This window comes from Chaetura pelagica, unplaced genomic scaffold (genome assembly GCF_000747805.2).
Source record: "Chaetura pelagica isolate M959 unplaced genomic scaffold, ChaPel_1.0 scaffold10, whole genome shotgun sequence".
NCBI classification, from domain to species: Eukaryota; Metazoa; Chordata; class Aves; order Apodiformes; family Apodidae; genus Chaetura; species Chaetura pelagica.
This window is the reverse complement of record NW_009952263.1, coordinates 11,978,174-12,005,618: the sequence shown is the minus strand read 5'-3', so window position 1 is coordinate 12,005,618 and position 27,445 is coordinate 11,978,174. Positions and strand designations below refer to the sequence as shown.

Sequence of the window (27,445 nt, the reverse complement as noted above, 5' to 3'; positions counted from 1 at the left end):
AGCAGGAAATCAAGCATTCAAAGCCAGTCAATAGCATCTGAAACATCACTTAGGTCCCACCTTACAACTTATCCACTAGCCATGTTATAAGCAGGAAATTCAAGCTAATGGATTTGCTAAACTCTCCATAGATGCAAAGGTGTCAGTTGGTATTTAGATGATGTTTCAAGTTCTCTTGTGCTTTTAGGCAAAGCAGAGCCCTCTATTAAATATAAGAGAGATATTGCCAACATACACATAGTGCACTCGCACTGAGGTCTGTCACACTGGATAACCACCTGGTTGCCCTGCTCTCCCCCTGTCTAGCCCCTTTCTAACCAAGGTGGGGCCAAATTTGCAAGTCCACTTGACCTACCACTCATCTACCCTTCACAGAAGGAGCACAACTCTAAACTTAAAAATGACACATTTCTGGAGAGTAGATGATCTTCCACTCACAAACAGAACAGAGTCAGTACAATTCAAGATACAGAAAACAGAAGGAATTACCACTAGTAAGACAATGGTACAAAATTAACATTTTCCCAAGAACCACAGAATTGCTGGAGTTGGAAGGGACCTCTAGATATCATCACAGAATTCTGTCACAGAATCACAGAATCCTAGGGGTTGGAAGGAACCTCAAAAGATCATCCAGCCCAACTCTTCCATTGAAGCAGGGTAACCTAGAACACTTTACACAGGACTGTATCCAGGTGAGTTTTTAATACCTCCAGAGATGGAGACTCCACAACCTCCCTGGGCAGCCTGTTCCAGTGCTCAGTCACCCTCAATGGAAAGACGTTTTTCCTCGTATTTAAATAGAACTTCCTATGTTCCAGCTTGTACCCATTGCCCCTCGTTCTGACACTGGGAACTACTGAGAAGAGCCTGTCTCCACCTTCCTTGCACCCACCCTTTAGATACTTATACATTGATAAGGTCTCCCCTCAGCCTTCTCACCTCCAGGCTAAAGAGTCCCAGCTTTTTCAGCCTTTCCTCATAAGAGAGATGCTCCAACCCCCCAGTCATCTTCATCACTCTCCTCATCACCCTGGACACTCTCCAGTAGCTCCCCATCTCTCATCAGCTGGGCAGCCAAGAACTGGATGCAGTATTTGAGCTGTGGCCTCATGAGGGCAGAGTAGAAGGGGTGAATGACCTCCCTTGACCTACTGGCCACACTCTTCTTTACCAAACCTGGGATTCCATTGTCCTTCCTGGCAGCAAGGGCACATTGCTGGCTCATGGATCATTTACTGTCTATCAGGACTCCAAGATTCCTCTCTTCTGAACTGCTCTCCAGCAGATCCAACCCTAACCTATACTTGTGCATGGGGTTCTTTCTTCCCAGGTGCAGGACCCTACACTTGCTCTTATTGAACCTCTTGAGGTTCTTCTCTGCCCAGCCCTCCAGCCTGTCCACATCATGCTGGATGGCAGCACAGCCTTCTGGAGTATCAGCCACCCCTCTCAATTTTGTATCATCAGCAAACTTGCTGAGGATACACTCTGTCCCCTCATCCAGATCATTGATGAACATATTGAACAAGACCAAACCAAGTATTGCTCCCTGGGGGATACTACTGGTTACTGGCCTCCAACTCAACCCCAGTCTGTTGATCACCACCCTCTGAGATCTGTCACACAGCCAACTCTCAATCCACCTCACTGTCCACTCTTCAAGCCCACTCTTCCTGAGTTTCCTAACAAGGATGTTATGGGAGACAGTATCTACCTTGCTGAAGCCAAGGTAGATAACATCCACTGCTCTCCCCTCATCTAGCCAGCAATGACATCATAGAAGGCAATCAGGTTGGTGAAGCATGATTTCCCTTGGGTAAATCCATGCTGACTTCTCCCAATGACATTCTTCACTTTCACATATTTTGTGATGGTATCCAGAATTATTTTTTCTAACACCTTACCAAGGACAGAGGTAAGACTAACAGGCCTGTAAAGACATTTCAAGCTTGCTACAGAATTATTCAGATTATCAGCAATGTGATATATTGATTTAAATGCCAGGGTCACCCGCGGATCAAAGTTTACTAAGGAATGTTGGGGTTTTGTTAAGATAAAATTTAAAACACTAGTGGGAGGGAGAAGGTTTCCATCTCACATTAAAGAACTCCCCAACATTTATTTTTAAAAAGAGCTCCAACCACCATATGTTCTGAAGCAAGGTCTCTGAAAATTAGACTTAATCTAGTGTTTCAGTTCATGCACGTTCGCAGGCGGTTGCTGACAGTTTCCCAAATGCTACCCTCAGCAACTCTTTCACTCCTGCCTCTGCTGCAGAGACAAAGGATGATGTGAGCCAACCACCTAGGTTTTCAAGGGTAGCCAGTGAAAAGTACAATTAATCTCCTAGGTGTTTCATTTGGCAGTCTGGGTCTCAAGCAGCTGTTGAAGCTGAGCAGCAGCTTTGCAAGTAAGAATTGGTATGTGGGTACTGGGGATAACATGACCCTCTTCTCCCAGGGGCTGAACCAGCATCCTTGAAGTTCTCCAGTCAGACAGTAAAGAGATTATGAGAAAGAAATCTAATTCATGGCTTTGGAGCAGTGTTTAATAAGGGCTGGTAATAAATAAGGCCCAAGGCAATGCCACTGAACAAGGAAAGCAAAAATATTGAATAACTGATCACTGCTCATTAAATACTTCTGTTCACCAAATGAGACACAGGTCCTTTGGGAACCAAGCAGGACTGTAATTGCTCCCATAACAGAAGAATCTCTTAGAGCATATGGCAAAAGACAACTGGATTAAGAGATGCTGAGGCTATTTCAAAGCTGACATTTCTTAACTTCTATTCCATGAACTTTGAATTTTGTTACACAGAAGCCCTTTTTTACAAACAGTAAGGGCAGTGAGCAGCAGCAGTAGTGAAACTTGCATTCCTATGGATTTGTATCCCAAGTTTTCCCTTCTGCATAGATTTCCAATGCCTAAAAGGCATGATGTGTCTCTCCCATGGAGATGCTATCTAGGAAAGGGGTCTGAAGCCTTTTAATTTTATGCAGTCTGAACGTACTAAGTTCTTGTTGGTTTGGAATCAAGCCTCAAGATATTGGAGAGATGAGCACCAACCATTTCACAAACATGCTAGTGGGCTCCAGATTGACATCCATCCCAGCTCATTCCTTTCTGTGCATTCATTTGACAAGTTCAGACATTACCTCTTCCCCAAAATGCTTCAGTCTCCTCTGGCTTTAAAACATCTTAGACCAGTATTCAGCTATTAAAGCTGAAACCTCACATTAATTCAGTTTATAGGACTTCGTACTCTTCCTTAGAGGTGATAGAGGAGGAAAAGACTAGTCTTTTTGTTTCCAACCTAGCTACATACCTATCACATTTTCTCAACAAACATTACACAGAAATAACTGGTGTATATATATACACACAGCCTACTTTTCCTGGTAAGAAGATTGGAATTCTTCTACTAAGAACAACTTATAAATTGCTAAATGATTCTACATGATTATAAGTACCTTAAATTCAAAGCAAACTGAAGAAAGTTCTTTTGCCTTTGGGGAAAATCAATTATGCCAGCAGTGAACAATCCCTGGCTGTCAAAACCATATGATGACATGGGAAAACAGTACACTAAAAAATACTGGATGTGTTGTTTTTGAGCAAGTATTTGAAGGAAAATCTTCTTTAAAGTTCACTTCTCTAGTTAGCTACTAGAGATACTACAGTATCTGTAGTAGTGTAGTACTGTGTCCTAGATTCTATAGTATACTTGTTAAAATTAGTCTAGGTATTTAAAGAAAAAAAAGTTAAAAATAACTAAGTCATGCTCTGAGTCAGAGTTCTCTTTATTTTACAAGCAGACTCATTTTATAAGTTGGCTTGTTCAAGAGATAAGCCAGAAAAAAGAGTATATAATTACATGCTGCTCTCTCAGGCCATTTGTGGAACCACCATTTTCTGGGTAGGTGGTCCCACACTGCATGAATTTTCAGTGATGCAGCAAACTACAAAAAAAAAGCATTGACTGACCACTTTGGGAACTCAAGGCCAAACCACAGTAAAGCCATCTCTGCATTTCCACCAAGACATTTGTCTTCCCAAACAGGGCTGGGGGAGTCTCCTTCCATGACACACAGTTAAAGGCCATGCATGTCACATCAGTCAGAGGGCACTACTAGTACCTACTGAAACAATACACAAACCATGTTTTACATAAGGGTTAAAAACCTTTAGAGACACTTAATGAGGACAAAGATGGAGTACAAAAAAAAAGCAGTAAAATTCCTCATTAAGAGGTACCCTCCTCCCCCACATCTTTAAGAACTAATTGGCAATCCAAATGGAAAATATTTGTTTCATATAGCAGCAAGAGCTGGTATACAGAAATCTCAGTGTATTTCAGATTTTTTTTTATGAAAGAATTCATTAAGAGACTGCAGTGACTATTGCCTGTGCTCTCTGCTAAGATGTATAGCAGCTTAGCTTATATTCACATGACACCTGCTCAGAAGGGGATTCCTACACAAAAACAAAACCTTTAAACAAATATTTTGTAAATGGTTCACTTGAGGTTTTCGTATCAAAATGATCTCTCTCCCCTGTCCTCTCATGATGTCCCTGAGACAATGTTTGCTTAGTCTTCTCCCTTCTGATGCTAGTATAGGTTAAATATCCTAGATAAATGAATACAATAAAAACACTGAGTTTTGTGCTGAAAATCATTCACCCATTGATATCGTGATGACACTAAGCACTAGATGGAGAGCATATTTCACTCCCACATGCAGCTTGTACATACACCTTTCTTTTTTCCTCCCTAAACAGATACATTTGCATACTGAGAAGACAGGTATACATGGTAATTTTTCTCTGGCGTAATAATGTCTTTCTGCATTAAATAAAAATACAGTTTTCATTACTATTTCTGAAAATAAAAAACAGCAAAAAATAAATCAAAGCTTATCATACACCTCTGAATTTTCAGTATTATTGTTCCTATGGCAACATAAGCTCTGACCCATGATGGCATGTAAAAATATTAGTTACATGAACTCTTATTCATTCATCAGTGATACTACATGCTCTGTGCACACACAGCTTTGAGCTGCATTGAAAGAAAAAAAAAAAAATTTTTCCTCTCTGCAAGTTTTCTGGTTAAAAGATGACCACTAGTGTCACAATACTCAAAATAACATACTTACCTACATCTGCAAAAACACAGATCTGAGCTACACACATTATAGCCTGAAGTTAAGCTACACCACAGGTTGAGACACAACCAACCCTGAGCTAAAAAAAAAGCAACCAAAAAAAACCAAACCAAAAAAAAAAAAAAAAAAAAACAAAAAAAAAAAACCCACCAAAAGAAAAGCACCAAACACCTAGCCCCATAATAAAACAATACACACCCACTGCATTTATGTGAGGCAAACTTCTCACAAAATTTCCATTCCAAAAACCTGGGTAGAGCTAAATCCTGTAGCATGCACTAGACACTTACACACTGGAATATTCTGGAGAGTGAAAGAGAAGGTGGTGCAACTCTTGATTGCAACAGCCATAATTCAGGTGGCAGCACATTACAAGGACACAGTCAGCAGTCGGGGATCAGTACATGGAGAAGAGAGGGTGCCCTATAGCAAGCAGGTCCCAAGCTGACCCCAGGACCTACATGCTGCTGGTTGGGTTGTTCAAACTGAGCTGTGGGCTCCAGGCACTGCCACTTGCCCTCTCAATTCTTCTCTTCAAAGTATTGCATAACCCACTGTGACATTCAGTAATTAGCTGTGCCACAACAGTGTGCACATGCTTTGTAAGGCCCTCTCAAATTTCTGGAAAGGATGGCAGCAGGGGATCTCTCCAACAACTGTGTTGGATCAACTCCCTCCTCCCAAGCACCTGCAGGAGAGGAGGGATGATATCAGAGATGCCCCAGCAGTCCTAGAGTTCTCACTACCCATAGCCTCAGAGAGCCGAGGGTGGTTTCCCCAGCCATGTGCACAGGTCAGTACTTGCTGTACACCTCTCTGCAAACCTACCAGGCTTCCCTCAAGCAACCTGACCTGCTACACTGGCTCCCCTCCTCTGGCCACACAAAGATGAGGAGCAGCACCTTGCTTTTCCAAGTTAGCCTCATACCTGTCCAGCTAGGGAAGAGAGGCATGACTACAACAGGTCAAAGCCTTGCTCTCCAACTAGAGGTCAGTAAGTGGGTGTGTCTCAGATTTTTGCTCTGTCCAAGACATACTTCTTAAAAGGACTACGGCACTCTTCACCAAGTTCAGTTTCTAAGTTGATTTTGGATGCAGCCCATATTGAATATGCCACAACAGCAGTACCAGCCCAGAGAATACAAATCTCTGCCACAGCAATTAGACTTCCAAGACAGAAAAAGGTTCAGTTTCCCAGCTGTGTGGAACCAAAATTTCTGTTCAGAAGTAACATCCTCCAAGCAATGCATACCACACTTGCTTAGAACTGCTTATCAAAAACATCTCCATTTTGCATATACAGCTCCTTCATCACACAGCATCACCAATACACACTCCAACAGGCACAGCAATGCCATGCAGTCTACCCAGCAAGGAAGAAGTCAACTTGGTATGTTTTTTCAGCCAGTACTTCTGAGATTGTTCGTGTTGCAACAAGTGCAGAAAAGACCCTATAAGAACTGTGTGTGGTGGCACAGGAAGCAATGTCACAGTGTTTGCTTCAAAACTCAAGGCTAAAAGCATCAGTTACCCTACAGTGCTAAATTTCAAAATGCAAAACTTATCAGCTGCTGATAACTCTAAACAGCTTTTGATTAACTCAGTTTTTCTTACTTCCTGTACTGCACATGCTGACCAACACTGCCTTTTATCAGCTATCAGTACTCATAAACCACTCTCCCTCCATGGCCACTGCTGTCCACCACAGCCAGTTCCAAGAAGCAAAGCTAGGCCATGTCTGGGAAAACCTTTCAACTGAAACACCACCACTATGGAAAAGCCACATTCATATATAGGTCTTGTAGTGATTCTTCATTGCCATTTCTCACAGTTGTGGGGTTTTTTTTCCTAGAAAAACTGCTATTCAGCAAATTTTTCTCTTTGGAGTTTCTATATGGTTGTAAGGTTGTATTCTGAACCCAGTCAATCTGAGCTTACATTTTCTGTACAGAAAATGGACTCAACCCCTTAGAAAAGGCTGTGTCCACATAAAACCATACAAAAAGGCAAAATCAAGGCTCCCCCCCTTGCCCTACCTGTTCAAGGCAACCAAATTCTGTCATTCAACATGTATTGCTTCAGGTCCTCCTTCAACATTCATTCTGGATGCTAACTCAAGATCTTTTTTAGATACTGTCATGTGATTTACCTTGCAAAACTGTATCAGACATTTCTTAAGTTTTGGCTCACCTCAGCGTTTCTTCCAGATGGACTTTAAAATTAAACAAGTACAGTTTGAGAAGTGACAAACTGTGCATTGTTTTCAACTTCAGAAGGGAGTGCACAAGTCCAGAAACCCACATCACAGATGACAAACAGTGCAAAAATAGGTATCATGCTTCCTTCCAAGGTATTTTAAGTACTTCCTTACGTTTTCAAAGAAGGAACTGGCACATGTATGATTATTTTTAACAATTCACCGTAGGTTTTTCAGCACTAGAAATGTTCCTTAATTGATGAGCACCAGAATTAAAAACAACAGAAGAACCTGAGGAAGAGCTTGGTGAATGATTCAGGATTAGAGAAAAGTTAAACAGTGAATTCAAGGAAAGCAGTTTCCTTCAGCTGCAGTGTACACAAGAGGCACCACTGACACAAGTTTCCCATCACATTTGCTTAGAATGCACCAACAAGTAACCTAACACTTTGAAAAATTAAATACATGTGTTGCATTCAAGTTACACAGAAGTCATAATTACTTAATTATATGTACAAATATTATTTCATTTGTAATTTTGAATTAATGCATACCATAAGCATAACTCTGCATCTTAACTGCTGATTTTAGTTAGCCACAAGGTGGCAGAAATTTCAAAGTTAAAATAAAGATCATTGTAGGCTCTTCCCTGGGTTTGATTTTGCCTAATTTGCTACAGCTAGAAAGGAGAAAATGTGTTTGTGTCACTTGACTCAACATTAAGGAACATGCAAGTTCTTTTTCTACATGTGGTGGAAAAGCAAAATTAAGCTTACAGCATAATACACGAATGTTTAAAGGAAAAGAACATACACAACCACTTACTAAGAAAGTAAAGCATTAAATATGTAATTTTAATATCAACAGTTAACTACTAAAAATATAAGCAAGCATAAAATACACGGCCTAATGTTCTAAAAGCCCCAATAAATTATTTTAGGTATTTGGATTATGACCATTTCTGTGTTCCAAGCAACACTAGATTTTCAAAAAAAAAAAAATCTGAAGGGAAAATCATGAAAAAATAACAGAAGCCAATTGGAGAAGAATGCAAATGCTAACCCGAAGACAGACATAGAAAAATACAACACTGTATGAGAGCATCACAAAACTTTTATAAAACACAGCTAAAAATTAAGCCATAACTCCTGTCTTCAGTCATTAGCAATTCACTAACTTCATGCCCTTCTCAGTCCAATAATTTTACCCAAATTTTCAACTTTCAAAGTTATTAGTTTATTTTTAGTCATCATGCAGAAAAAGTTGATGACAAAAAAACAGAAAACTAAGGCAAAGTACCCAAGACTTTGCAAGAAGAAAGCAGAGACTTAAAAGTTGATACTTACATGATCATTTTATCGATCAATTAATCAGAAGTGAGATTACCTATAAAATTGCAACATTAATTCCAAAATTTGTTAGCCAACAACAGCAAGTAAATAAGATACTTACTGTCTAGCCTGATCCTTATTGCCATATGTTACATTTACAACTGCAGTCTCCGTATCAGTGTTCACTAGAGAGGAAAAAGGAATGAAAAAAATTGTTAAGTTCAATGTGCACTCACTTCCCACTACAAATTTAAAAGCAATATGAGAGTAGGGTTGTACCTTGCTCACAGTTCTCCACTGTTCCATACTGAGCTAACAAACTATCCAGCACCTATCAAGAGGGGGGGAAAAAAAATTAATTTCAAAACAGATTAACAGAACAAAAAAGCCCATAAAACCATTAAAATCAGTAGTAATTTTATCAGAACCTATAGTATTCAAGACATGCTTTGAGAAGGTAGAAATGCTAATTGTATTTTTAAAAACAAGCACACATTGCTTGCTTTCTTACTCACAACAGAAAAATCTGTATTTAAAACCTCGTGAATGTGAAAATACAGAACATAACTCCAAGAAGTCACACTGCACTCTAAGTCCGAAACTTTGAAAGTAAGCTTTCAAATCACCTGTTCTCAGACTGGGCTACAAGCAAAGGAAGAACAAATTAAAGAGCAGCAAATCTGGAATGAAATGTTTCTATGTAACCCAAATACATTTACATATAATGTTGCCACTTGCTTTGCTTGTGTATTTTTTCCCAAATACACACAGGCAGTACATAAAAATATCTTACTCTCTTACTTTGTAGAGGCTTGCCTACACAAGTTAGTTAACCAGAATAACCAGAACACCAAGAGCTGTTCCACAGTATTTTGACAGTTTTTCCAAAAAACCCTTCCAGGGGTATGACAAGCAGCAAGGAAAAACTGAACAAAGTAGCTGTATTTGGCATAATTTTATTCTAGTCAAATGGAAGATGAAGAAGGGGCAAGAAACAATAAGACTTTAAAGAAAATGTCATAATACTCCAGTTAAAAAAAAAAAAAAATTAAAATACACACAGTTGTATTGCTTCCAAAATTCACATGGTATAGACTGTCTTTCTAGTGAGAAACAATGTCCCAGAAAACAGTGACTGTGTCAGTAACTAGCACAGAGCACAAGTACATCATTGTGATTTGTTACATCCTAATGTTCTGCCTCAAGAATTAAAATGATGTTGGAGAATTTTCCAATTTACACCAAGAAGTGAAAAAGTAAACTTGCAATTTTTGTGACTGAAGCACCATTCTTCATTTCAGTTATTCTCTTCAGGCAAAATGTGAGCATGAAAGGGAGGAAACCCTTTTGGGAAAGGAAGGAAACAAGGAAGCAAGGACAGAAGGAAAGTAGGCATAAAAACGCATCTGTGCAGCTCCTCCTTGCAGTTCATTTCCTCTTGCCAAAACCAGCAACTAAATGCACACAAAAACGCAGTTCCTAAACACGTAAAATTCAGAGTCTAAATCCTCATGAGATGAAGAATTCTAAATCATAACTTTTTAACGTACCATATACTTTTACTACAATATAGATTTTTTTTTAAGACAAATTGCAGTTTATATGCCCAAACTTAATGACAACTTACAGAAGTGTAATTTCCAATCTTTACCACCTATTAAAATTGAAATTGCACCTAGATATTTCACAGGTAATATTTCGAACCAGGTATTTAAAAGGCAATGCACTGCTCACCAAGTTTGAGCAATGCATGACTACTTCTAACTGCAGAATTTCCCCATCCTTCTTGTATAGGGTCTAGTAAGATTTCTTGGCAACAGTTTTGTTTGCACAGACAAGTTGTTAATTGTCTGCTCCTCCTACAAGTAGAGATTAGCCTAGTTTGAAAGTCTGCCTTTTCAGTCTCCTAAAACATTTTTTCTGCTGCTCCTCAGATCTGACAATTTGAAGCTAAGAAAAAGTTTGCTCTGAAATTTACTAATACTGAAGCAGAGATGCTCCAGCAGAATAAAATAAATTAAAAGTCTGTGGAAAATCCTTTTAAGACAATTGAAACGTTGACACAGGCAAGTGGGAGAGTTGCAAGGATTTACAGGCCTACAGCTGTGCCTCCACACAAGCCAGGAGAGCCATTACATATGATGAGAGGAAAAGCTTCATCATAGACAGCTTAAGTGGTAATTGTGTCTCCACTGAAATCAGGGGCAGAACGGAATCTCGGGTGGGGTCAAGATTTTAAAACAAAAAAAGCAAAAGCATGTTGCTGGCTGGGAAACCCATTCTGAGATGTTTACTTGAAACAGGATACTACAGAGTTCATTAGTCTGATAAAGCAATTTCTTTGTCCCTACGGTATGTCAACACGCATGCCATATTACACAGCTGACTGTACTAGTGTGAGCTAACGTCTTCATTTAGCTATGACAGGGGCTTTTTTTTCCATGTCCACTCTGCCCCAAAGCTGCATCATTTAAGAAAATGACAGTATTTCACTTTCATCCTTAACCATACAGGAAGACAGCAAAGCTGAAATGCCAGAGGTACAACAAGACTTTACTGGATAAAAATTAACCAATATTTCCATATTAAATTTACATTCTGGGCTAAGGATACCTTTACATACCCACTTATTAAAGTCACCAGCTTCACCAAGAAAAGGAATGCTTTGTAGCTGAATATATAGCCGAAATACGCTTTAAAGATACTACGTTCTCTCTAAAAACTACTACTTCCAATGTGTTCCTGATCAGCCATCAAATACCTCTCAACACACCAGCCTTGCATCTGCTCCAAGAAGCCTAAGGACCAAAAGGCCCTTCTGCCATTAATGCAGAGAAGTAGCCCAGGATGGCACATTCAGCATCCCACAGCTCTTCACCAGGAGTTCTCCACATAAGCTGCTTCTTAATCCTCTTTCTGAGCCATCTCAGTCAGAGACAGTGCCCATCTGGGCTTAAATCCAACTGATTCAAGTTCCTGTGTTTTAAGAGTTAGTTTACCGAACAAGTTTGTGAGAAGTTTCCTCCAAGGACTGGAGCTTTCTTTAACTGAAAGGAGAAACACTCCTCTTGGATCAAAGACACTTGCTCTCTGCAGCACTAGCCCTAGCAGATAGTTGTATTTTCATCACTAGCAGCCTCACATAGCAAGACTTTACATGTTATCAACATCCCAGGGATAGCCTTTTAACCAAGTTGCATTTAAAAAGCACCAATAAAAAGTATCAGCAGAAGGCAGGGTTATATTCCTGTGTGTGTGAGGAGCAAGCTTCAAAGTAGGAGAAGAGCTGATCCAGTTGGGAGAAGTCATTGCGATTGAATTCATAGCAAGATCCTTTATCGTGACTCACTTTCAGAACAGAGAACTCTGCTCCTCCAGGTGTATCTTGCTTCACATGTATTGCTGCAACAACCAGTTTATATTCCCATCCTTCATTTGTTCGTATTTCTCTTCACACTGTCTTTTCTCCCCAATTTTTTTTCTCTCTAGCCCAAAGCCTCTAGTTCTGCTGCAAAACAAACATGTTTTGTTTAAGCTGCTCTTCCGTAACACCCTTCTTGTACAGCCTGGTTGGGCAATCAGAACAAAATTCAAAGCCAAGTCGGTGGTGCAGCAGCAATTCTGATGAGCAGCTGAAAAGTTTATTTGTACAAATATTTAATCTAAGCTAGAAAGAAAGTCTTTCCTTTTCTTGAGCTCTCCTTCTAGCAGTTGTCTAAATTGGGTCTCCTGCTCTCGTTATAGCACAGATGTCTCTCTCACAAAAAGCTGCAGTCTTATACTGTGGACTTTCATTCATCAGGCTCTAAAAGCCAATTCTGACTTCATTATAAGCAGCATTACCCTACACCAAGCCCCACAAATGGAGGCTGCTTTACAAGGAAAAAAGAAAGAAGAAAACATTACTCTTCAGCAGAGCCAATTGCAAGAAGCACACATTAACATATCCTGGTTCTCATGCAGAGTTCACAGGTTAAGAAATAGCACCTCTGAACAAACCAGAGCAGTTGTTTTCTGCACTTTCAGAACAGAATATTTCATTCACACTACCTTATAATTCTGTAGGATTTTTACCCTAAACTATAAGCAAATTAGTCTCAAGACATCTGGTTCATAAGCACAGTTATCCCTCCTGTTTCTCTCGCACACGCGCTTAGCAATGGGAACTTCACCGTGGTTCTGTAGAACCTGAAGTTTTCTCCTTCGCTCATGTAGTGCAAATCCAGTAGAGCACCACCCTTACTTTCATGACTCCTGTAATGTTGATTGGTAGTTAAAATTAGACAACCAAAATCACAAATAGTGGAGGCAGAGAGGCAGGAGGATTAGGCTCATTCAGTAAAAGACCACGTGGAAATTTTTGGCTGCAGACTTTGAGTGTTCTGAGTGATTTCACACACAAAAAAAAAAGGGGAGGGGAGTAAGCCAGGCAACAATATGAGGAAGAGAAGATGTTGTTAGTGCAAGTGGCTTTTTGATTTAAAAGAGAGGTGGAGTGAAAGTAAACAAAAATCCAGGTAAGAAAAGGAGAGGGCAGGGATGCAGAATAGTATTGATATCGCTCCGGATATCAAGACTAGTTGAACCACTAATGTCATCTGCATACTTCAAGTACTCTGTTGGTATATTTAAGTCCACAAAAAAAAAGCTACTATTTTCTATATTAATGTAGCACAGCTAGCCTGATGCAACCCACACCACGCCCCAGTGTACTAGCATTTGCAGCATAGTGTGAGCAGAGCTGGCATTTTTCTTACTTGTGTGTGAAACAGGACCTTGACAGAGCCACCATTGCTCTCACAGCCCTACCAGCTGCCAGTGACTGAAAATGGCAAAAAGACTCTTCAAAGTGCATTCATTTTGGCTTAATGTTTCATGGGTAAAAAACACATTCCCAAGGAGGGCCTGGCTAGCATGGCTTTACAAGGAAAATTAAGTATGAGGAAAGCTCTAATACATTCCTAAGGAAGCAATCACGTTTGAAAGATGTAACAGGATAACACTGCATCTCCTGCATGAAGGCCGTGGTGGATGGATGAGCATGGTTCCAGGTGGCCTGGCACACCTCCTATGCCAGGCAACCTGTCCAGACCACTGCTGCCAGCCAGAGCCCAAGCAAAGCAACTTCACCCATATTAATCAAAAAAGAAGGTCATAGCCATGTAGATCCCTGCTAACAGCAAAGCAGCCTGGATATGGAGTACCCAAACCAGCACATGATCTGCTGGGACAAAGCTGTTCCTCCAAAACCTAATGAAGGCATTTGAATAGGCAACTCCAGTTTGCAATGTTTCAACGCATTGCAACATGTGGTGATGGTGTTTTTCATCTTGTAGGCCCTCCAATACCCAGTTTACTGTCTCATGAAACCATTACCATAGTCTGGAAGAATCAGAAAAATAAGTCTGGAAGCTGCTGAAGTCATTGTTTGCACACACCAGAAAGGCAGTGCCTGAAAACAATAACTCTGGCTTATTTACCACATCCCATACAAACCCTGGAGTGAATTCTTCTCCTGGGAACTTACAGTTATATCCAAATGTTCAAAACTATTAGTAAGTTTACCCTATAATACAATTCTGTTTAGGTGGTATTACCAGGGTTTTGAGAATACAAAGCTGAACCACAGAGAACAAAGTCAAAATTGTCAAAGTAGCTACTAATTGAGTGACCAATTTGAACACCAAGGGCTTGATTTTCCACAGTGTTCAGCATGTCTGCATGTTCAAAGTGCAGCTTCTAAGCCACTTTCGGTAGCAAGGAGAACACAGCACTTCTGCAAGAGGGATCTGAGGCTCCTCACAAGACCACCTGAAGACAAGGCACACTTGCAGCAAATGGCAACTTCTGCTTAAATAGTTTGTCCAGCACTGGAGACCAGAATGTGCAGAACCTAAGCCTTCAATTCTCCTAACCAAAAGGGTTGTCTTGCTGAAGTCCTTGCTGCAAAATTAAGAGAGTGTGTGGTAACTGGGGCACAACTCTTACAAGCAAGTAATGTTCACTGCACATGCTGGACTTGTTAATTCACAGCAGAGCCAGCCCCCAGCCTGAGCTGTGGTCCCTTGCCTATAGTGCTAAGAGCAAGTTCTAGGTCTCTGTACCTTGCTTTCATTACAGAACATCTGAAACGTTCAATTAAAAATTGAGGTAAGATGATATAGATTATTCCAAATGCAACATTTCAAATTAAGCAAGAGATATAAAGCAACTGAAAACAGGTCTCAGCTAGAGCATCACATGCAACAATGACTACAGCTATTTTAACCAACTCAACACATCACATGCTTGTAAGTATTTCCAGATAATACTGCTGGACCATTTAATTTTTTATACAAAGACACACCTATGTATACAAATCAAAAAGGTAAGAGAGAACTAAATGTTTTTAAACCAAGGTAGCATTCAAAAACAACATTTCAAAGGACCTGCCTTACATCTGCTAAGTCAAAACTCACATGAAATAGAATTAGCATAATTTACAGATGGAAGGCTAGCTTCTGCAGAAAAAAAAAAGAGAATACAAATAGCATAAGCAACATGGTCAACCATTACAGATGAAGATCAGCATCAGAAATTCCTCTACCTCTTTTTGAAGTAAAAATTCATGTGATGAAAACGTTCACTATGAGAGTATTTTAATGAGGCTTTGAAAAATAGAAGAAATTGTAAATGAAATTTTTGGGCTACAAAGTTAGCCTCAGTACTGAGTGCAGCAGGTAAAAATTTCTTGTGTGCTTTCATGTTCCCACATAACACCCTAAATTGGAAATAATCTGTGGAATGTGTGATAGATTAGTGTGCATTACACTAAGGAGGAACGAGATACCAAAAAAAAAAAAGAACCTCAGTATCAAGGCTGATGAATGGTATTAAATGGTCTCCAAGGTTCAAAAAAATAAAAAATACTGAGAAATGTTTAGAGAAGGCAGTAAAACCCCAATTTATTAGATGCATGGGTGGCCTCCTTCACAAAGAGATTAAAGGGAGCAGGATAATTCCGTTTGGAAAGGAGCAAGGAAATATGATACAGGTATTATGAAATAACGAATCACGTAGAGATGGCCAAATTGGCAGCTTCTATTCACCCTTCATCTAAATTAAATGGAAACAAGTTTGAAAACATAGGGAAATAAGTATTTATGCAACGTTATCTGAACGCATTTAAACACCACAAAATACCTGCTAAAATACTTTACTAGTCTCCCCTCTCCTCATGCTGAAGGTGTAACTTCAAACACTTCCAGTACTCATCCTGATTTCCAGAAAGTTAAAAAAGCACCGTCATGCAGATGGATCCCTAAAGACAGGAACTACTGTTTCACACAGCTAATCCCCATTCCCAGGATCTCCTCGTGGGCACTGCTGGGCCCCCCTCCTCCTCTTCCTCCCCAGGCAGACAAGCTACCAGGACATTTCTGTGGCTCGGCGTGGGGGAAGGACTGCATGCCGGGCTGGCAGATGGGTGTTGTGAAACGTAGTGGGAAGCAGCAGCAACACTAGCTTGTGTTCATCTGCCTTCTCTCGCATCGAGGCGGCCAGCTTAAGTGGAAACACTCTCCACTACTTCTACAATCTCATTTGTAGTTTGCCAAGGAGAAGGGAAAAAAAAAAAAAGCTATAAAAGTATAATTATCCAGTGAGCATGCATTGTCCAACTTCGACTAAATGATAGAATACACAAAAGCCAGGGAGCCAGCAAATTTTAAAAGAATGTTTGGAAAATATGCTGGGGTAAAGGATGAATTTTCTGATTAACTCACAGCACTATACTGAAATACAACTGGTGCTTTGACAGTTTTGACACCTTCCTGTGGAGGAACCCAGCACTGGTCTCTGTCAGGAAAGACTGCTTCTCTGCCCCACAAGCAAAATGCAGTGTCCTCCTCAGTGGCATGAAAACCAGAAAGGAAACAGTTACATTTTTTATTTCTCCCTCAACCTTTCAGTCCCCTCGATTTCATTAACTCCATATCATTACAGAAAATGTGTTCTTTTTAATTGGAAAATTTATCAGAGAGAATTGTATTTCTCTTATACACTTTACTCTTTTCTCTGTGTGTACAAAAAAATGTGTCTGTGAAAAAGGCACTTTTGAAAGCTATTTTCTCTAGCTATTAAAAAGTCTTGATACCACTTCATTACCACTCTACAATGCTGGTGCTAGTCTGATATTTTTAGATTCAGCATAATAATAGTTTGTTCATTTAAAAAAATGCCTTCTTAGTTAGAAACCCACAGCTATAACAAAAAACTGTCAAACTAAAGATCAATTTTCGAATAGTCTTTTAGAACTGATCAACAACTACAAGTTTCAAGAAATATCTTTAAAAAAGCACAGGACTAATTTCATTAAGAGGCCACACATATGAAAAATATTTCTCCTGACACAGGTATGCTGACACACTGAAGAAACAAAGCCAAGTTAGTGCTTGATACCAAGGAAAGGTTTGCTGGGAAGATGGTCCCATATTTTAACATTAAGCATTTCCTCTAGGATCTGTATTTAACTAGTTACAAGTGGTAGAGGGAATTGTAGAGTAAAATCCTGCAAAATGGATTTTGTTCACGGATGAGTGAAGATAGAGTATATTAGAATTCATAGGGAGACCACATCCGACACGTCCCCTCTATTGTGCACAAGATTCAAGATGACAGTTTTTCAGGAAAAAGTCCTTAACAACCACTTCATGAGTATCTTAGATCTCTTTATAACCAGGAATAACTATGACAAGATTGAGGCATTTTACTTGAATAATACTTGCAGGATCCTCCTTCCCCCTTCTTAAATTGGTCATTCATAAGATGTGTGCCATGCCTTTGGCTCCCCAGCAGTCATACTAAGGGACAGCACTGCTGTGGACCAGACATTTAAGACAAGGTTTGGCCTCTGAAATACAAGAGATTACTGAAGGGAAGGACTTGTTGTCTGCATGTAGAGAGGCTTACAGACACATGGGCTAGGTTGCTGGGTATTCTCAGACAAAACTTGTCCTTGAGTTGTCCCCTCCCATTTTGCAGGCATAGCAGAACTTCCGTGCCTGAATGCAGATAGTTAGTAACAGTCTGATAACACATGGGGCAGCTCAGTCACTCGACTAGTTGAAACAGCTACACCTGAAATTCCCAAGGTGGAGAAGACAAATTCTCCTTAACCCACCTCTTCTGTTTCCTATGGCTATTTTCAGGGAGAGGGGAGGAAAAGGGGACAACCTTATCTAGTCTCTACTGTGGAGTTTGGGCACTGAAAGAAGTAGAGGAGGTTGGAGTGAGACTCAAAAATTCAAGCCAGGGGTCAGACAAAAATATAAGTTATATACACATTATAGCAAGGAGAGATCATGGTAGAGGAAGAATACCACCTTCAAGTAGTTGAACTGCTATGAGCTGTAAAATAGGATTAAAATAAAAATCTACAGTAAAAGTCTCTACAGCGATAACAGAGATGAGATCTTCACAAACAACAACTAAGTGCTGTCAAAGCCTTCAAGCTGCAGAAACACAAACCTTGGAACCAAAGAGAATCATAAGATTTTTGAGTGTAAAAAGCTCCTGTGGTAAAACAATCTAGCAGTTACCTAATAATTTCAGATAGTCATAAAAGTAAAAGTATACATGTTTAAAACACTCAAAACCAAGTTACTAAAAGCCCTAAAAGTTAAGGAGATATTATAATAAAATTCTGTGAAACACACATTTAACAAGATCTATGAGATATCCAAGTCTAGCTTGGAAGTACCCCACTATTACGAGCAACTCAAGCACTAACCTGAAAGGTACAGTTTAAGAGAATGTTTACCAAAAAAATATTAATGTATCAAACTTTTTAATGCAATTATCTAAACTAGAAATAAAGATTTTAAGAGATGTATTATGCTAATACCATTCAACCTATATATACCCAAAAAAAGCAATTCAGAGCCTGAATGCTAGCTGAAAGGTTGTAGGCTATAAATTATTTTTGAGTGTCAATTTTGAAGAAGTGATCAAATGGCAAGTAATACAACTGGAACAATTCAAGGAGAGTGGCCATAGTTAAATGAGATATCTACACCTAACATAGTTCAAGAGCTATCTCTGCTTCCATCTACTTGCATTCAGAGCCTCCTAAAAGAAGAGGTGGAAAAGTTTTACATTCACAGCCTTGCAGGATGTATTCAGTCACCAGCAAGCTCTCCAACTCTGAAGTTTATTGTACAGCCTAATAATTAATAAAATTGTTTTCCTGTCTTACAAAGAGAAAACAAAAGAGATGCAATCACAAAGGAGGCAAGTTTACACCATTCCAATTGTTTTTCAGTAACTAATACTCTATTACAGTCACACACATGAAAAATGAAATGTCCTTATTCCTCATAAGCACTGGAATTCATAGAGGAAAGAAGGATTACCAACTAATATGAATAAGTTTTGGCATTGTTTCTTGATATTTTATCCAGAGGTAATTTCTTGCCTGGAACATGGTTAAACTGCCTGCTTTCAGGCCTACTTTATGAAAAGTGCAAGAAATCAAACAGAGTGCAGGAAAGGACTTTCCTACCCTTGCTGGCTCCAGTGGCCCCCCAGGAAAGTTTAGACCGAAGTTGCTGCCTTATATTTTATAGCCAAGTTTTCAATTCAACTGAATAACCACCTCCCTCAAGACATCAGGCTTTAGCAGCTAAAAAAAGCCAGAGTTGTCCTTTGCACAAGTCAGCTTCATGCAAGCATCTGAGCTGTTTGGTAACACCAGATGTATTACACCACAGGTTAGCTTTGTTCTTAAAAAAAAAAAGAAAAAACCCAAACAAACAAAAAACCACAGCACAGCAACAAAACCTCACACCTGTTTTCTTCCAGAGCCTGGACACTCAATTTCAAAGCAATTTCTTGTGCTCTGAAACAGGCACTGCAAGTATCCAGAGATGTGGCTCCAGTCTTGTCTTCACTACTGCTCTGTAAGTAGCTCCACAAGTATCCTCTTCTAGAAGTACTTTAACTCTGCACAGCAATATTCCCCTGAACATTAATCAAAACCATCCATAGTAGTAATAAATTAAAAGTAAAGGTAAACAATATTGCAGGGCACCAAGATGTTGTATGCCATTTACCAATTTCACATTTACTATACAATAAGCTAGCTTCTCTTGTCAAAACAACTCATTCTCCTTAAAAAGCATAAAATTTAAATTTTTGACATTTAAAAAGCCAGCACTGTTTAAAATAAGGGAAGTGGGAGTGTAAATCCCCAGTATACGCCTGTATGAATGTACATTTCATTCTAATTTTTCACTGATTCACAGCAAAATACTCAGCCCAACAGAAGGGAAACTAGAATTTTAGGCACAGTGGGAAAAAGTACTTCAGAGCTTTGCTATTGACATGGGAAAAAAGAGGAGGTGGTGTAAGAGGAACTAAGCAATCTTGGCTATTTGACTGCTGAATATTTAGGGAGACATAGCTCTTAAATCCCTGCTCATGGCATTGGGATGTGAATGAAATGTGTTATTCAGAGCTGAGCATAGCAAGGAGGTGCAAAGAGCAGTGGTCGAGGACAGCAAGAACAGGGAAAAAAATTTATTTCCAACCCTTAGAGGTGCACAGCTCTTGCATTAAACAGCAACTGTACATATGGAAAGCAGAAACAAACCAGAGTTGCCCCTGCTTCAAAGAGCTTGCAAGATGTAGGCAACAGATGCAACAGCTACACTGGGAAAGTCAGGGTGGAGGGATGAGGGTGAAGAGTGAGGTGGGAGTGTACAAGAAAGATTTCACACAGAACTGGATCTACACTGTATAGGAAGGATACTGGGGAATTGACCAGCTAGTGTGAAAGTACTAGGGACTGAGGGTGTTTCTAATATAAGGGGAATTATGAAAGAAAGCTCTCCAAGAAATCTGAGTTTAGACATCACAACCAGGTCAGAGAAGGGAGCAGATAGGAAAATCAGGATCTCAGGTCAGTAAGCACACAAGAACAACTTCTGGGTGCAAGGGAATGCAGGATGAACATAAATGAAAGAGATGGAAACGAGCAGTAGCAGAAGCCTTAGAAATCATAGAATGTCTTGGGTTGGAAGGGACCTCTAAAGTTCATCTAGTCCAACCTCCCTACAACAAGCAGGGACTTGTCACACTAGAACAGATTGCTCAGTGCCCCATCAAGCCTGACCTTGAATGTCTCCAGAGATGAGGCCTTCACCTCCTCTCTAGGCAACTCGTTCCAGTGATCCACCACCCTTATATTAAAGAACTTTTTCCTAATGTCCAACCTAAATCTACCCTTTTCTATCTTGAAACCATTACCCCTTGTCCTATTGCTATATGCCCTTGTGAACAGGTCTTTCACACCTTTTCTATAGACTCCTTTCAGGTATTGGAAAGTCGCTATAAGTTTCACCTGGAGCCTTCTCTTTTGGCTGAACAACCCCAAACTCCCTCAGCCTGTCCTCAGAAGAGAAGTGCTCCAGCCCTCTGATAATTTTTGTTGCTTTCCTCTGAACACACTTCAACAAGTCCATGTCCTGTTTGTGCTGGGGGCTCCAGAGCTGGATGCAGTACTCCAGGTGAGGTCTCACCAGGGCAGAGCAGAGGGGCAGAACCACCTCTCTCAATCTATAGGTCGCACTTCTTTTGATACAGCCCAGGATGCAGTCGGCCTTCCAGGCTACATTTGCACATTGGTGGCTCATGTCCAGCTTTTGATCCACTAGTACCCCCAGGTCTTTTTCCACAGGGCTTCTCTCTAGCATGTCTTCCACCAGCCTGTATTCATATCTCTGGTTCCCCTGGCCCAGGTGCAAGAGCTCTGTACTCAGCCTTGTTGAACCTCATAAGGTTCATCTGGGCCTGCTTCTCTGGCTTGTCCAGGTCCCTCTGAATATACATACCCTTCTGAGTATACACAAATACACATATACAGATGAATATACATTCTCCTAATAACCACATACCATCACACACATGTACCCAATACTTTGTTTCAGGGATATGGAAACAGCTACATGCAAGAAGTCTTGAAATCAGAAAGCATGAGAGACAAAAACAGTGATGACACCATTTTCATCACCCAGATACTTGAAAGGAAAAAAGGATGAAAAAAATAAAGAAAAAATCATAAGCAAAACAGACAAGATCCAGTAACAAAGTGCGGTAGAGCTGTGCTCAGCACAGAGATACTCCAAGATCCTCTTCAGACAAAAGTTGACCGAATAAAGCTGGGTTTGTTGCACATGATCTATAAAGACAGGTTCTTAAATTATGAATAACTCACACAAGACACGCACGGCATCCCAGAGAAGAAGTCTTTAAAATGCGAAGAAAGCGAACAGGAAAACCCAAAGCACCCTCTCCCCTCATAAATCTAGAGCTTCCCAAAGAGCAATGAGGATGTCTCAGTAGCTCTAACTAAAACATCAACACTAAGCATGAAGAATGGGCATTTGCATGAGCACAGGCCCTGGATGCACTACAGCATCACCTTTCTGCAGACTTACTGCTCCTTACCGCAAGGCAGGAGGAGAAGCTGAGGACTTTCCACTTCCAGATGCCTTTTTTTTTATTATTTTAAAAGAGGAAAAAAATCCACTGCTTTAGAGACTGTTTTACCAACATCTTTTTAAGGTCTTTGACTTTAAATCAATTTGAGAAGGCCAGATTTAAAGGCTGCCATATTGTCCGCTCCAGGACATCACAACGCCCCTGGCAACAGGGCTAACAACACAAGAAGAGCTGCTGCCAGCCCTGGAAGCTGAGCTAGAAAGCTGAACACCCTTTGTTAGAATTTAAAATCTAAGCACCGTGTACCACCCCAAAAATACATGCAAGCGTTTGGCCATTCTTCCACATAGCAACAGTAAAATCACTTTTCCCTCTGCATACCCAAGAGCATACTTAACTTTCAAACTAGCATAAATAGTAATCTCAGCTATGGCATATTAAAAAAAAAATAAAATGAGATGGGGTAACATGGCTGAGCATGCTGCAGCAGCCTGTGGAAAGCAATACCCCTATGAGGTCTGGCAGCAGATCAGGGCCAGTTACTTCAGTTGCTTTTCAGATTATACAGCTTTGTGAAATTATTTTTTGTAATATTCAGTCTTCTAAAAACCTCTCTATGGAAAGTGGTCTTTTCCAAACCCTTATTGTTGAGCTCTTACCCACCAGAGCACAATGTGCTACTGTAGTTATGCTGGCTACCATGCCAGCAGCACAGTAGTGGTACACGGTTTTGAACCAATGAGACCAGCCCAGAACATGAGGAATGTCTCCCTTTCCAGCCTCCTCTTTAATTTTAGTGCACACATGAGTCTGCTGCCAGGGCAGGCCATGCCAGGCTGGTATTTGATTTGTAAACAGACACTCCAACATGCTCATCTTAGCTGCAGGCTCCAAGTTATCTGCTGTTACTCCCAACCAGCACGCGGGAAGACTTTTGCATGTAACCTTATCTGCAACAGTGAGCTTTTACAAGAAAGAGGCAGATAGTTAAATATACTTTGATGATGATCTTAGCATTTCCTAGAAGGGGGACTCGGGTGAACAACTCATACATTCCCCTTTTGTCACCCTCCAGCCTGGGCTCTGGGAGGTTCAGGAGCAGAAGTGCAATTAAGGCAGACACACTTTGCGCCTGCACACTACAACATGCACAGGGTGTGTCTTCTTCATGTTTAATAAAGGCTCTTATGCTTTCCAATACAATAAAGGAATAGCCCCAGGGTTAACACTCTGAAGATACGAATAGATGGTGACAAGGAGACGTATCAGCTTTGTTCGTTATATTCTCTCCCACCAATACAGTGCAAGGCATCCCTTAGCCTGGACCAGCAATGGCTATCAGAGCAGCTCCTGAGCTGCACACCAGGCATTATTGCAGACAAACTTCACATTTAAAAACTACCTTGGACTCTCTTTTTTCTGGCAACTATTTGGATAGTCTTTGATACCCAGTTTCAGTCAATTGGAGTCTTCTGAGGTTAAACTTATTAAAAAGGTTCATATTGTGTTCATTTATGTGTGCCTGGAGGCAAACAGGTTTCACTTCTGAAAGCAGCAAGAAAAAAAAACAACAACAAAAATCTGAAGAATCGTTACAGGGATGGACAACCACAAAAAATGGCAGCAGCCTATTTCTAGATGGGAAAAAACCTTCTGGTGACTAGTGGACCAACTGCTCTACTCTGGCAATCATTCCCTTGAACCCGCCTCAGTACTAACTAGGGTGCCTTTTTCTGCTTATGTGGGTTTCTTTTCTTTTTCTTCTGTGAGTCTTGCCTAAAAATTAAGGACACAAGATTTTTCCTCACTACATTTACAAGAACAGACAATCATATTTGCGTAAATCTTATAAGAGATAACCAAGCAACAATGAGAAGCTCAAAGGTAGCAAAGGCCTTTCCATGAAAGGAAGGGGGGGGGAAAAAGGGAAAAATTAATCAGAAACTGCTCACTCATCATCTCTCACTCCTCTCCTTTTTTAAGTTTAAAGTAATCTCAATAACTCAGTTGTGATTGTTTGTTTGGGTTATTTTTTTCCAATATCTAACTAGAGAAGACTTGAAGAAATGCTCACATGCCACTGATAGAACACCAAAGTCTCTGAACAACGATGCCTGTATGAGATTATAATCCTCACTGTTTTGCCTGCATTAAAACTACCATTTAAATCTTCAGTGCTTGTGGTATTTTTATACTTCAGACAAGAAATCATTAAACTCAAGAGGTCTCTGTTCAAATTCTGCAAAAAGGAAGCCTGGTTTATCTCCACTTTAACCACATTTGTGACTACATGTTACACAAATAATCGGTCTTTAATTTTTAGAAAGTCAACAAATAAACATTACGCACTTCTCATCTGCTTCTTGTTAAGGTGAAGATTCAGCTGGATTTTCATCACATGAGAAATGCCAGAAGTAGGCTTTAACAAGAAGAATATTAAGAGTGGTTTGGTCACCTCCAGTTGTACTGTGTGAGAATGAAAACAAATACTTCACAAGTACAAACAGTCATCATATTATCCACGTTAGTGCATTTTCCTATAAACCTCTTGGAAAAACATTCAAGATGGTTTCTGCAGTTGATAGATCTATAAGTCTTAGCAAATCCATAATCAGGATTATTTAAAAGATTCCTTACCAAAGGCAGTACAGCCCCCAATTTCTCTCCACACTCCTGCATAGGTCTTCATAACTGCTGCTACAGATGTGGGTTACAGCTGCTTGTGCTTGAATATGTGCAGCTGACTACTTTTTTTTTTAAATGTAAATAGCTTTTACATATATTTCTGTGTATATATGCATAATACACACACACAACGTATTATACATATTCATTCATATCCCACCCACTTGCAGGATAGCAGGACTCTGAGCATGGAAAAGCAAGCTGATAAGAAGCTGTTTCAGGCACAAAAATATAGGTTGTGGGACGTGTGCACAGCACACATCTCAAAGAACTCTGCACAGCATTAACGTAAGATGAGTAATGCTCACTTCACTCACAACTGGCTCACTTAAAAAGTGACATCTGAAAGGCTGGGACATATGGAATACTGTTTACTGAATTCTGCATCTTGTCATAGGCTTACATTATTTGACAAATACAGTTCAGGCTGGCCTCCTAAAGATGTTCCAAATTAAATATTCCTCAGCCAAAGTGGAAAAAAAACATGACTAGAACTCACACCAGCAGTTGACAGCAGGTCAACCAGGAAAAGTTTTAAATTATAAAAACACCAAAAATGGCCAATTTAGAAAAAGATACCCAGTAGCCTCATGCACCTGCAGGCTTTGTGGGCATCTTACCATGGGACAAAAAGACCCATACTCAGAGACCTGAACTCTGTACTTTGTACATGTACACATCCTGTACATGCATTCCCTTATCCTAATATTGAGGCACCTGCAGTGTTTCCACACACACACACTGCTTCAAAGAGGAAAACGTCAATATGAACACACCGAAGGCTGTGGGCAAAGAGCATTAACTTAAAGTTCAAGTGGTTTTAATGACCTTCTGTACCCACTGGAGTCCAGTCAATCCAACCACCAATGCTCATGACACAGTAAGACTGCAGCTGGAAGACCAGGTCTGGAACTTGTACCATGGCAGCCACAGCTACCTGGTTTCAGAACCAAGAGTGATCTGACTAATTAGATCCCTGACTGAAATTGGTTTGGGCTATTGGTGTGCTCCCCTCAAACTCTGGAAATGGACAGCTATATGAATCACCATCACCAAGGCTATTCAAGATCTAAACTAGTCATTTTACCCAATATAAGGTACAATCAGCTACACCATCGTAATTTCAAGCCAGTGTTTGAATCTATACCACTGGAGAATTTAAAATACAAATTACTTTTAGATACTCGCCACTAGAAATGCTCTTTCCATGTCACCATAGATTTTTTTACTTAAGACTTCTACTATTTCACTGGTCTACAACAGATTGTAAAACCTTTTATGCACTTGAAGACTTTCATATTCACACAAGAAAGAGGTAAGACAATGACCTCAAATCTTACTTAAAGGTCATGTTTTAGTTGGGTTTTGCTTCACCTACTGGAGATGTCCTCAGACTTCTTACAATGACACAGAAGAAGCAAATCCACGGCTCCAGAGAGATAATTGGCTAAAGAGACCAACGGGACAAGAACTGAGAGGAAGCCGTTAATCTCAAAGGAGATAGCAGTATAAAGCAATGGGAAATAGCTACAGCCATTCCAGTCAGCACTGGGAAAACAGCACCTGCTAAAACTTGTTTATACAAATATAATTTGATACATCAGTAACTGGTTTAGATTAAACCTATATCCATCCAATCCTTGAATAAATTTCACTTTAAAATCATCTAAGACACTTCAGAAAGTGAATATTTAGACTCTGCACTTCATCATTCTCTATTGCTTTAGAAATAGTACTAAGTGTTCACAAGCTCCTTAGTTTCATTCCCAGTTTGAGCCAACTGTAAAGTGCAAGTTATGCAGCATTAAAAGAAACTGGGACACAAAGCAAAATACGATTTAATATAAATCTGTATGTGAGTGTACAGGTAACAAAACATTATCATCCCTCTATTACACAGTTCACATACTGTGAATGCAGACAGTTGTGTAAACAGACTTGCAGTTAAAGTACAAAATAGGTAAGGAAAAAAATACAACATCACAAGAAGTTAGATGTTCTCTTCTCCTTTTGTTTTTAAAAATCTACTTTCTATTGTACCCTTGGAGATGAAAAACACTGTAATAAAAGCATAAGTTAGGTATTGAAGCAGTGGTTTGAAGAAAAAGGGAAAACAATGGTCTAGATCTGGTGAATGCTAAGGTTACATGGAGCTTATCAAAGTGTAAAATAATAAAGGATAGTGAAGCCTGAAGGCTTAGAAGGTTGCCTCTTTTTTTTTTTTTTGCATTTAAGCTAATTTTTTTGCTATTCATTTTTTTTAACTCTATAAATATGGAACTGGGAGTATGACCACGAAAAGCTTAGCACTCAGAGCACTGCAGAACAGCAAGTGACAACATAAGAACACCTTACCACCTGTGGCAATGCCACAAATGTAGCAGAAGACAACTTGAGTTTGTAACAGTCCCTGCTGGTGTATCTCCTTTGCATCTCTACAAAATCCCTTATACTTAACTATAATCAACTTTAAAAAATAAAGTTTTTATTCAATTTGCTTGAAAAGCTTGAAATTCCAGCTTTAAAGCTGCAAAAAGCTTAAACTGCAAAATACAGGCACAGATCACCACCACCCCCCCCCC

General features: G+C 39.9%; 1 protein-coding gene across 1 annotated transcript in view; it reads right to left on the bottom strand.

The window, feature by feature from the left end:
• IGF2BP3 (insulin-like growth factor 2 mRNA binding protein 3) overlaps positions 1-27,445 on the bottom strand; it is a 117,063-nt gene that overhangs the window by 37,304 nt on the left and 52,314 nt on the right. Inside the window, exons 3-4 of the mRNA XM_010007584.1 lie at positions 8,979-9,030; positions 8,821-8,884 (exon numbers count right to left, since the gene is read on the bottom strand). The gene's annotated coding sequence lies outside the window, so the exon portion shown is untranslated. The remainder of the gene's footprint in view (positions 1-8,820; positions 8,885-8,978; positions 9,031-27,445) is intronic.